The following is an 11,350-nucleotide window of genomic DNA, read 5'->3' as shown; positions in this document are numbered from 1 at the left end:
CATCCAACCGAGCTGTTCAGTTCTCCTGGGCTAGTGGAAGGTGCCCCTGCCCATGGCAGGGCTGTGGATGAGCTTTAAGGTCCCTTCTCACCCAAACCAGCCTGTGATTCCATGATTCTGTGCTCCGCTCTAACACACCCTGCAGTAAAGCCATGTGCTGAGAGCTGCTGATGTCAAACATCACTTCCAGTCCGCAGGCAGACACCCACCAGTGTGCACACACCTGAAAGGCCCCAAACACCACTAGGTCAGATGAGAAGGCAGGATGGAAGCACGCTGTAAGTTAGTGCTGTGCAGACATACGAAGGCTTGTCTGACACAGCTGACAGTGATTCCCGGTGCCTGCGGACACAATGGACGGGCAGCTCCTATATAGAGAGTGACATTCCCAGCGGAGAGGAGAGCTCTGGTTTGTGTTTCTCCTGCGGGCTCTTCCAGCCTCCACATTCCCTGAGGTGAAACTCAGCGCTGGACATGAGTTCTTCTGTGTGCTGAGGTGGGTGCAGTGAGCAGGGGCTGCACAGCCCCGTGTCCAGCTGCTCCAAGAGTGGGTGCTGGGGCTGTGCACAGAGTCCTCGGGTGGTACCAGGGCTGCTGGAAGCATTTGGCACGTGGTAGTAATGTGATGTGACTCCCAGCCCCACGCTGCCTGCTGAAACATGCTCCCCTTCAGACCGGCACAGACACACGATATTTCACTCAATGCCTTCAGAGCCTTTTTGTTCTAAATGTGTTTAAAAATTAGATGTTTAACTGCCTCCACAGAGACGGGGCTTTTGAGGCAAAAATGAAACCTCTCACATGTCTTTAACAGAACCAGTGATAAAATGCAACTGTGAACTTGATTGAAAAAATATCCTGCACAGTCATTTCCTCTGCAGCCGTGATCGTTCAAACAGCCGGGCACTGGTCTGACAATATTTAAAATAAATTGAAGCAAGCAAAATGCATTTTATGCCCACTCCTACCTTCAGCTGTGCAGTCCATGTGTGGAGGCACCTGGCAGAAATCCTACTGAAGAAAAGGACTTCAGGACCATTTATTGTACTGCAAAATGCCAAGCAAAAGCCCTAGAATTTGACTGAGTGGCCCCTGGTGACTTGTCAGCATAGGAAGAGGCTCCAGCTGCTGCAGCCAGAATAGGGTGGGAGCTCAGGTGTTCTGAGGGGCTCCAGCCTAGACTGAGTCTGGGTCAGACCCTCTTCACTTGCCTTTGGTGGGGTTCAGCCCACAGAAGCTTTCCTGGGATGTTTGCAGGTGAAGGGGATGGATGGGCATCCTCTGAGGACAATGCAAGTGCCATCCCCCAGTGCCCAGGCTCTTGCCTTGCCCCATGGGAACCATAAGGAGAGGGTCCGGCAGGACCCTTCCCACCACCATCCCTGGGCCAGGATTGCACCTCATGGCAGCTCTGTGGGGGTAACACAGGCTCACCACATCCCCCCTCCGGGTTGGTGGCACTGCCAGCCGAGTGCCTGCCCTGTGCACAGCCAGCACTCCATGCGGGCACATCCATCATGCCCTTGATATTTAATTAGACCAGAAAGGAAAAGCCGGCTCGGTGCCGCTCGGCACACACCTCGGCAGGGCCAGGACAGCAGCTCCATGACACATATTCACGATAGAGCACAGCAAGGTCAGTGTGGGGACCACAGCTGTGAATGAGTGACACAAATCCAAGGAGCCCATCTCCCTGTGTGATCATCTGAGTGGTGCTAACCCCTCCCAGGGTACAGCGCCCTGGTGCAAGCCTGGCCGCCAGGAAGCAGGGACGGCGCTGGGGGGGTCCAGCCCTGCACCCAGCGCCGCACAGCCGCCGCGCTGCTCCCCACATGCAGGAACCCCGGGAGCGAGCACATTTCCAGGGAATGCTGTAACAGGGCGAGGAGTCCTCCCTGCACCCGGAGGTGGGTTTCCTTTGGTCCTCCCACAGCCACTCGGTAACAGCCCTCCCCATCCTCCCCTTCCCCAGATGTGAGTGTTTAGGGAGCGCTGGATGTACTGCAGGATTCCAGCGCCGCCAGACTCACCAGGAATGTCAGGGATGGAGCAGGCTCACACCATGGCTATCCCCGCTCACCCAGTGTCCCCTCCCCACATCCCCACGTCAGGACACTGTGTGCTCACACCACGAGGGCACTGGATCCCCACGGCTCAGTGCAGCACGGGGGCCTGCACTCCTCTGAGGTGCAGGAATGGTGCTCGGATAATCAATACCAGCAGCGTCAGGGTTTACAAATCTTGTATCATTCATGCAAATGGGAGATTATGAAAAATAACCCTTCCCTGCCCTTCATGCAGCCAGCTAGAGAAGTTTGCCCTTTCCTTAGTGTTAGTTAAGGCTAACATTAAAATACTCTCTACGTTCTTGGTGCCTGTTCAATATATTTTATATAAGTTTAATAAAAAAAATTGCTAAGATCATTGGAAGGGTAAATAACTGCCATGCTGACATTGCTTCTATTTAAATCAGCTACACACTGCGTGCGTACATCGTTTGCATAAAACAATATTCAAGTAGGGTGATTTTAATGTTCTGTGCTATTTCTGACTCTCTCTGGATTGCTGTTTGCATATATTTGCATACCCTAGGAGAATTAAACTAGGAGTATGTAAATGAGCTTGCAGGCTCTGTGGTGGAGGAGTTTCTTCAGTTCTACAAAGCAGCCCCCCAGCCTCCCCTGCTGTGGCAGCCAGGACCGGGGCCAGGGCTGAGCCGCCAGTGCTGGGGGCTCTGACGAGCCTGGCTGGGGGCCACAGGGCATTGACCATCCCCAGGTACCTCTTGCTCCCTCTTCTCATGCCCCACAATGTTCTCAGGCGTCCCCACAAGCCCCCAGTTTTGCACCTCACTTCCCCCCTAGGATTTTTCTCCCCTTCCAGGAGGGCTCTGGGCGAATGGGCAGACACCCACTGGGGAGTGTGGAGCTCACCAGCTCCTCGGGGAGCAGGCAAAGGAGAGGTGATGGGTGTTTCTGCAGAGGCTGAGCAAACTGTTCCCATCAGAATAAATCCACATCCCTCCTGCTGGATTGGGCTGCTCTGCACCCCGGCACCCCACCACATGGCACAGCGGTACAAACCACAGGGCATCCCTGCAGTGCAACACTGAGGTCAAGAAACCCCAAACAAAGACTCTCCCAGTACTCCCTGCCCTTCCAAGGCAAGTGAGGATGGTGGGAACAATTTCCAGTGCCGTGTGATGAATCTCCAAGAGGCCACATGGGGGCTTAATTAAGCAGCCTGGTGAAGTCTCAGATTTTCCTGCTGATAATTGCTGAGCAGCCTTTGCACCGCCTGCCTCTCCCCACGGGCATGCCTGGGAGCACAGAACAAGGGCTCGGCCACAGCAGGGTCCCCTCTGCAGCTGGAGCCCGGCTCCTCTGGTGGCACTGGGAGAGCACCATGGTGTGAGGCACCCCGCGGGAGCCACGGATGGTCGTGCCCTGTGACAGCCCTGCATGGAGGGACACACCTCCCCGCTCACTCTGAGGCACCTGGCAAGTGAAGGTCTGTGCACTCCCTGTTCAGCCTCTGTCCTCTGGGCATTCTGGGGTCCCTCCCAAAGGATTCAAGTTTCTGACCCCACTGATAATCTGAAGGATGTTCAGTTATTTGCAGCAGTTTGCTGCCATCACAGAGTGCTGTGCCCAGTGCAGGCAGCTGGGCACTCCCCCAAAAGCACCTGGCTGTTGTGGCAAACCCACAGATTGACTGGTACCTAAAATGCTGCTACTTGCACAGAGAAGGGCCTTAGCACCCTAGGGACAGGCCAGGCACTGCACAGGGCTGCTCCTCACTCCTGCTGGAACTGCAGAAAGGTGAGGCAGTGGGATGGGACGAGCTTGCAGGACTCCCAATACTGCCTATGAGCACCCTGGGGAAGAGGCACATCTTGGGCAAAGCCTGGGTGTGCACAGGCACTCTGGATCCAGGACACCTGAGCAGGGCAGTGTGAGGTGCCCAGGAGCAGATCCCTGAGCTCTGCCCAGCTTAAGGGCTGAGTCTGTCCCTCCCGTGTCCCAGTGTGACTGATGAAGATCCTGGGATTTGCAGATGGATCCTGATCTGTTTCTACACATGCAGTGGGATGACCTGCATTATGCACCACATATCATCCTTCCATCTCTTATAAAGGCCAAATCCAGAGCAACAGCTGCTGATCAGGATGTGAAGGCGAACTGGAATGGCCCCTTCATAAAGGAGAGACTCCTCCAAAACCTGGAGCAGAGCAGTAACAACTGGCCATCCTGCTCAGCCCCCCAAACCAGGGTGTCACAGAGGGGCTGTGGTGCCTGCTCCTGTAGACCAGTGGCTCCACATCCTCTTGGTGGAGGCGTCTTTTCAATAATTAAAGAGGCATTGGCATGTTGAGCTGGAGAGATCATTGCTGTGGAAGGAGTGGTAATAACTTCCCACCACAGAAGGACTTTTTCATTCTCCTGCTGATCATGGCTTGGCTTTACTGTAAATTAAACACATCCTCACTGATACCTGAAGGTTAAGGGGGATTTTCCTGCACTAAATCAAAGCGGACACTGGTTTCTTCTGCAGGAAGAATCTGAACTGGCTTAAAAGGTCAAACAGTTTGGCACAGGATTTGGATGGTTGTTTAAGGTCATCAGGCAACCTGCTCGTGTCAATACATCAATTATTAACAAGTCATTGGAGTTAAAGTGAATTAGTCTTTTCTCTTCTCTTAGCAGGATTACCAAAGAGTAAATAAAGATAGCTGTGGAGGTGAGCAAAGCAGAGGCTCAAAGGCGCTCACGCAGCTCAAAGGCAGGTGCAAGGCAACATCCCCACATTCATCCCTGTAAGACCCTGTTGCATGCCCACCCAGGCTGGCGCCAACGGGGCTCCTGAGCCTCTCCTTGCCTGCTCACACCTCGCCAAGGTCACAGGGCCCAGGCTGGACACCAGTTGGGGAACACTTATAGAATAGCCACCAGTCACTGCAGCCAGGATGGCCTCAAGTTCTGGTCCCTTGGCAGGGAGGGATGCTCACTGCAGGACCAGATGTCCTGCGGAGCCCTGGCCAGCCCTGATGCTGGCAGAGCCCAGAGGTGCTCAGAACACCAAGGGATCCTTGGGAAGGGACTTGTCAGGGGCTCACTGCTCCCACCTTGCACTTCAACCAAAACTAGTCACAACACGCTTTGTTTCCCCAGAGGCTGTGGCGAGGACAGCCCCAGGAGTGCTGGGGCAGGAATGGGGCAGTGGATAACTGCAACCGCTCACATGGAAAACAGGATTCATCCACAGTTTGTGAGCTCAGACCCAGCTGCAACAGCAAAAAGTAATTAAAAGGACAAGAAGAGTGAGACTGTGAAGGACTGATTACATGTACTGTGTGAGGGACTGGTTACACATTCAGTGAAACAAGAACATACATTTTCTTTCCTGTGTCCCTCTGCTGAAACAGCACTGACGTTACATTGGAACTTCCTCTGGGGATGGAAGGTTCTGGCAGCAATCGGCAGAATCCATTCCCGGTGAGCGGCAGGACATTGGCAGAGCTGGTGCTGGGGGAGGAGCTCAGCCGGCTCCAACACCCAGCTTTGGATCCTTGTGCTGGGATTCTCTTTTATGGTGGGTGGAAAATCATTTACCATATTTACATTTTTCCATGACATTTTTAATTTTTCATATCCAACTTGGACCAAAATTTTGAAAGCAAGGAAAGCTGTCGAAGATTTTACCTCTTCCTTTCTGCTCAGTAGCAAAACAGGAGGGCAAGGGACTGAAGCCAAGGGGAAAAGAAAAAGAGGAAAAAAGAAGAATTATTCCTTCACAGTATTTGTGACATGCTTAAAAGAAAAAAAAAACCTACAGGGAAACTTTTTAATGTTTTAACAGTCTTTTTATCACATCAAAATTTTAAGATATATTTTTGTCTTGCATTAGTTTTAATAAATGTGTCTTAGTGGTTCCTTTTATCGCTGTTCCTGGACTAATTAAATGTACACATACATTTTTAAATGTTCACTTTGCTTCAGCACTCTCTGGTTCAGTTTTATTTAAGAGCTTATTTAACACCTTGCACAAAGCCCTTTGAAATTCCTTCCTGGAAATATCACACCTTGCAGAGGGAACGCAGTCCTTTGAGAATGTAGAACCACATTTGAACTAACAGGCAAGTGCATAAACACGCAGCAGGAGGTGCTGGAGGGGCTGGGGGTCCCCGTCTCTCCCAGCCCTCAGTTGGTGACTGCTGCAGCCCCCAGGGGCACAGGGCTGCCCATTGCTCCCCCAAATCTGCCCAAGCGCTGTCCACCTGCTCCCCAGCTCCAAGAGATGAGACAGGGGGTGCAGGTGGTGCTAGACCAGGTGAGGGTCCTCTGCAAGAGCAGGGCTGGGGAGTGCAGGTGGGTTTGGACCAGGTGAGGGTCCTCCTGAGGATCAGGGCCAGGAGGTGCAGGTGGTATTGGACAGGTTGAGGATCCCTTGGCTCCAGAACCCGGGATGACAGAAGCCTGGTAAGCATGGCACCCTGGGAACACAGCAGCAGAAAGGATCCTTCCACCTGCAGCACTGCTCCAGTTTGAGGGACCAGCATGAACAGGGCAGGTAAAACTGAATGTGTATTAAAGCAGCAAAGTTAAACACGAGGTCCCCTCCATGGCTTTGCTGTGAATTCAAGCATCTCTCATGCCCACTAGTCCCTGGAACGTGCTAGCCTGCGCCTGTTCACGTGCTCTCCTGCATCAGATGCCGTGTCCCCATTCGTCCATGGCCCGAAACCGCCTTGTCCTGTGGAGATCTTCCCTCTCCCCCAAATCCGCGGTGTTATTTGTTTAAAGTAAGACGCTGGCACTTGTCAGGGGACTTTTTGCAGTGTATTGTTTTAAAGAAGACATTCAATTACCTCGGCTGCAATGCTTCACTGTGCTCTGATGATCTACTAAGGGAAAAATAACTAATATGTAGCATGTTGTGTCATAGACAATTATAGAGAACATCGCTTTTAAGGAAACAAGACGTGCCCAATTGTGCGGGATTTATTAAGTTTGCTGTTTTACAGCAACACAGCAAACTCAGGGAGGGGAACACATTTGCATCTCCTCCTGAACCCCTTGCTGCAGGAGGAGAGGACTGATTTTCCTTCCCTCATTAAAAGCCGAGGAGCTGGGAAGGACTGAGATAAACATCTCGACAGACACGCGATTATTTCCTCCTTTAGTTTTACACAGCGTGAGATTCTTATGTGGAAACAAAGTGATTTGGCTATAGATTTATAGAGGGAGCAAATGATTTGGTCCTACATGATGGAGCATATCATGCATATTCTGTGCCTTCGCTCGTGGGCATTCTCGGCTCCGCAGCAGACTGATGGCGGGAGGCAGGAGGGAGAGGAGCTGGGAATGTGACATTATGCACAAGAGGGAACGCTGCGAGGATTTCACAGCTCCTCTGGCGAACAATGTGACTGAGAAATGCACTTACCGGAAAGGATAACTTAATTCATCCACCACGCAGCAAGCATCCAGGAACCCGCACAGCGGAGAGGGGCCTGGAGAGCCCCGGGGACAGGGATAACCGGAACAGGAGTGCGGAGGAGCCCCGGCAGATGTGGATCCTCCTGCCCCTGCTGCTTCCACTCTGACACCCATGGTCTGGGCTCCCTCACAGACCAAGGGCTTACCGTGGCTGTTTGGGCAGTTCTCAGCAATGTTTTTTATTTGAATGCTAATCTCTCCACACACAAAGAAAGACCCTGCTCCAAGGATCTTCCAGTTTAAGACCTTGATCCTGCAGACTTACCAAAGTGCTTCCTTTAAAGCGGGTGATTAACGCTGTTGACTCTGGTGCTTAAAATTCAGCATCGTAGAAGTGTTTGGGGCTGTAGCTGACAGCCAGAGTCCTTCGGAGATGTTAATGTGCCTTAACAGAAAACATAACAGTGCATCCATGGGAGGTGCCTACAGAGTCACCCAGAAATAGCACAAGGAACAGCTATTTTTTCCCAGGAAGAGGAGCCTGGGAGCAGGGATCCACACTCTCAGTTGGCAGGAGCTGACTTTGATAGGCTTTGGGGTGGTGGACATTTCTGCAAGCATTTGGACATGAGACATGAAGAAGCTTATGGGGTGTGATTGATGCGGGGTTGCAGTCCACTAGTAAAGCAAGAGAGAGCTAAAAACAATGAATAAGTCTTTATGGAATTCAAAATTCCCACCCAATGCATTTATCTTTTCCGTTGGCTATAAATGGGCCGGGAGTGGGATAGCATCATTCCTGCGTTGCTGGAAAGCACAGGGCAGCCTTCACACCACCCACCGCAGCGATAAACAATGTTCTCATGAGCCCACTGCTATTTATAGCAGCAATCCTATTTCTCACATATTTGCCTCAGTTACTGAGCAAGGGCACTTTCCTGGCCCTGATGGATCTGAGCACATCCAGCCGCCGATCCCAGGGGAGGGCTGCCATTCCAGGGACGCAGCGCTCTGTCGCTGCACAAACCATCACCTGGTATGAGCAGCGTGGGGTGTCATTAATGGCACAGGTACAATACATACATCTCTGCCCTTCCCACCTGGGCGGGAGAGGGAGGAGAGGAGAAGGGAGGGGGAAGGATTTTAAAGGATGAATGATCTGCTTCCTGCTCAGAACTCAGGCACATCCAATAACCTCAAGCAGAGTAAATCTCAGCCTGAATTAAAGGCTCTGCTGGACTGGATTCTCCTAAACATTCCGCATCGGTTGCAAACCCTCCAGTTTCAGGCTCATCTGCTATCCCTGTACCATCACATGAGTTGGTGTCCTCACTTGCTCTGAAATGCTGTAGGCAGAAACCAGCCCATGTTTGGGGGAAGATGTGCCAGCAGAGAAGAGCAAACAGCAATCTAACACTAGTGATGGGAGCTGATGGCTCAGCAGCAATGGCTGAGCTGCTGCCTCTCCCCAGGGCAGGGGCACCTCCTGCACCTGGCTTGAACACGTCTGCAGGTTGGAGGTGCCCGATCAGTGTGTGCCAGCACCTCACCCCGGCTCCTGGCTGCCTCCTGAATGATCACCACCTTCATTCCACAGAGAGGGGAAAAATGACCCAAAAGCAAGACCCAAGAGGAGCGCTAAGCTGCTCACCATCACCATAACTCCATGGCAGGGTGACATGAGCAAACCCACACATGTGGCTCTGGGCTTTTCCTCTGTGTTTGCTTACAGAAACCTCCTACCTGGGATAGGAACAAAATGCACCTTCTGGCCCGGTGATTTATAGCTGTGTTTTGCTTGTCTTGTTTCCCTCAGTGTGATATGCAAATCTCAGCAGCAGGGAATGCAGTGAGCTCTTCCTGCTGTAAATTCACCCTGCCCAGACCCAAAGCACCCTCGCAGAGACAGCCCAAGGGAGCTCTTTAATTACCACTTCCAGGGAAGACACAGCACCTCAGCAGTTCCTGGGGATGTGGCAGCTCTGTGGTGACATTGCCTCGTGTTTGCCAGGGTGGGTTGTGTCACACAAGCTGTTTGAGCATTCCCTGGTAAATGTGATTTTGAGGTCCTCCTCCCAGCCCCAAGAGATGCTCAGCCCCAGGCATGCCCAGCCCCAGAGAAGCTCAGCCCCAGAGAAGCTCAACCCCAGAAAAGCCCAGCCCCAAGCCTGGCTGACAAGACACAAAAGGCCTACAGCTAGGTTGAGGAATAGCCAGTGGCTTAACATTCCTGCTATCTTCCTTCATGGGAATGGCAAAGGGGACTCCAGAAGTGTCAGATCCATCTGACACTAGGAAAATTCTTATAAATAAAATAGTTCCCATAAAATCTGCATGAGAACTCCACAGTCGATCTAATACAGACAGTAATAAAGGAGAGGCGCAGTGATGGCAGCCAGAGCCACCATCTTGCAACAAGAAATCTGATTTTAAGAAATACAAAAAGAAAAGTGATTTACTCACTATTAACATTTTAAGGGTGTGTTAGCTATTAGGACCGATACATTACTGACACTTTGGGTGATACAGAGAGCTCCAAGGAGTTTGGCCAGGGCAGGAGCGTTTCCACACTGCCAGCGGGGCTGGCTGCCAGCACAGGGACTCCTGGGACATGAAGATGGCAAACTGTAATGGACGGATCAGAGGCACCACTCAGGTCACAGCCTTTCCTCCAGCAAAGCCTGAGGTTTCTTGGTTAAATCAACTCTTCCAGTCATCCTGAGAACTACCTGATGTGGCTATGGGTAAAAGGCAAAATCCAACCATGTTCATCTTTTTCTGTCGTCTTTTGCAATTTAAAGGCCCCAGTCCAAGCTGCACTTCCAGTTCCAGTTCTCTCTCACCATGTCTGGAAGGTGCAGTGGGTAATGACTCCCAATGGTCACAGATATTCATCCAGCTCCTGTAAGTCATGCCTCACCTGTTCAAACCTTTGTCATCAAAGCATTTAGAGCATGAAACCCAATTAAAGATCAACCTCTTGCTGTTACAATGGAAGAGCTACAAGAATTAGCACTTAAGCTGCATTAGCAGGAGGCATTTCTAATGACACTGCACCCAAATTTGTCTTTGGTGATTACTCAGGGCACACTGAGGAGAGCTCTCATTTCTGGGCACATTATCTACCAGGCAGCAAGTTTTCTCTGCATCCATGTGCTGCACTGAGTTCTGTGCCAGCTGCCCACCCCGATGCAAAGTCAGGAGTTCAGTCATCCCTCAGGAGACATGGCAAGTGAGGTACCTGCAGGAGATCTACTGACGGACCTCTCTGGGGGAGCAACAACAGAGGACACAGAAAGCTGAGCCCAGAGTAGGTCTGGACAAGGTTGGGGTGGTGGACGCACAAGAGAACGTTGATGAGGATAAAGTCTGGCTGGGAATCTTTGCCCAGGCATGGCTGGGGCACTGCTGGTGGCCCCTCAGTGTCCTGCGCCGGGAGACAGGAGTGGACACTGGGCAGCAGCACTCACAGGGACGGGAGCTGCAGGTGCCAACTAAACCCATGTCTTTATAATAAAAATAATTCTCAGCACCACTGCTTCATGTTGGAGCAGTCTGTAAGCAGTGACTGAGCCGCTCTGCCCTCCAGCAAGGGAGGTTAATGTTATTCACTCCAGTCTGCGGAGAAGGATGCAGAACCATGGAGAGGTTATGGGCCAGATAACCAAAAATGGCTTTTAGTTCTGGGCACTTTCATTTTACACTGTCTGACCTCTGAAGTACTATCAGTCTGATTTTCAAAGGCATTGAGCAGATCCTGCTTTCACTGACCTTAAACACAGAGACACACAAAATTAAAGGGAACTCTACAGATTGTAGGCCAGAGTGAGCCCATGAGCCACCAGTCGGAGGGAGGAGAGAGGAGGGAGCCAGAGGTCGCTGGAGCTGAGGCAAAGGTACGTCTCTAGCCT

The sequence above is a fragment of the Neopelma chrysocephalum genome, unplaced genomic scaffold, assembly GCF_003984885.1.
Source record: "Neopelma chrysocephalum unplaced genomic scaffold, ASM398488v2 Primary Assembly neopelma1_77, whole genome shotgun sequence".
NCBI lineage: Eukaryota > Metazoa > Chordata > Aves > Passeriformes > Pipridae > Neopelma > Neopelma chrysocephalum.
Note: the sequence above shows the minus strand (reverse complement) of the source record.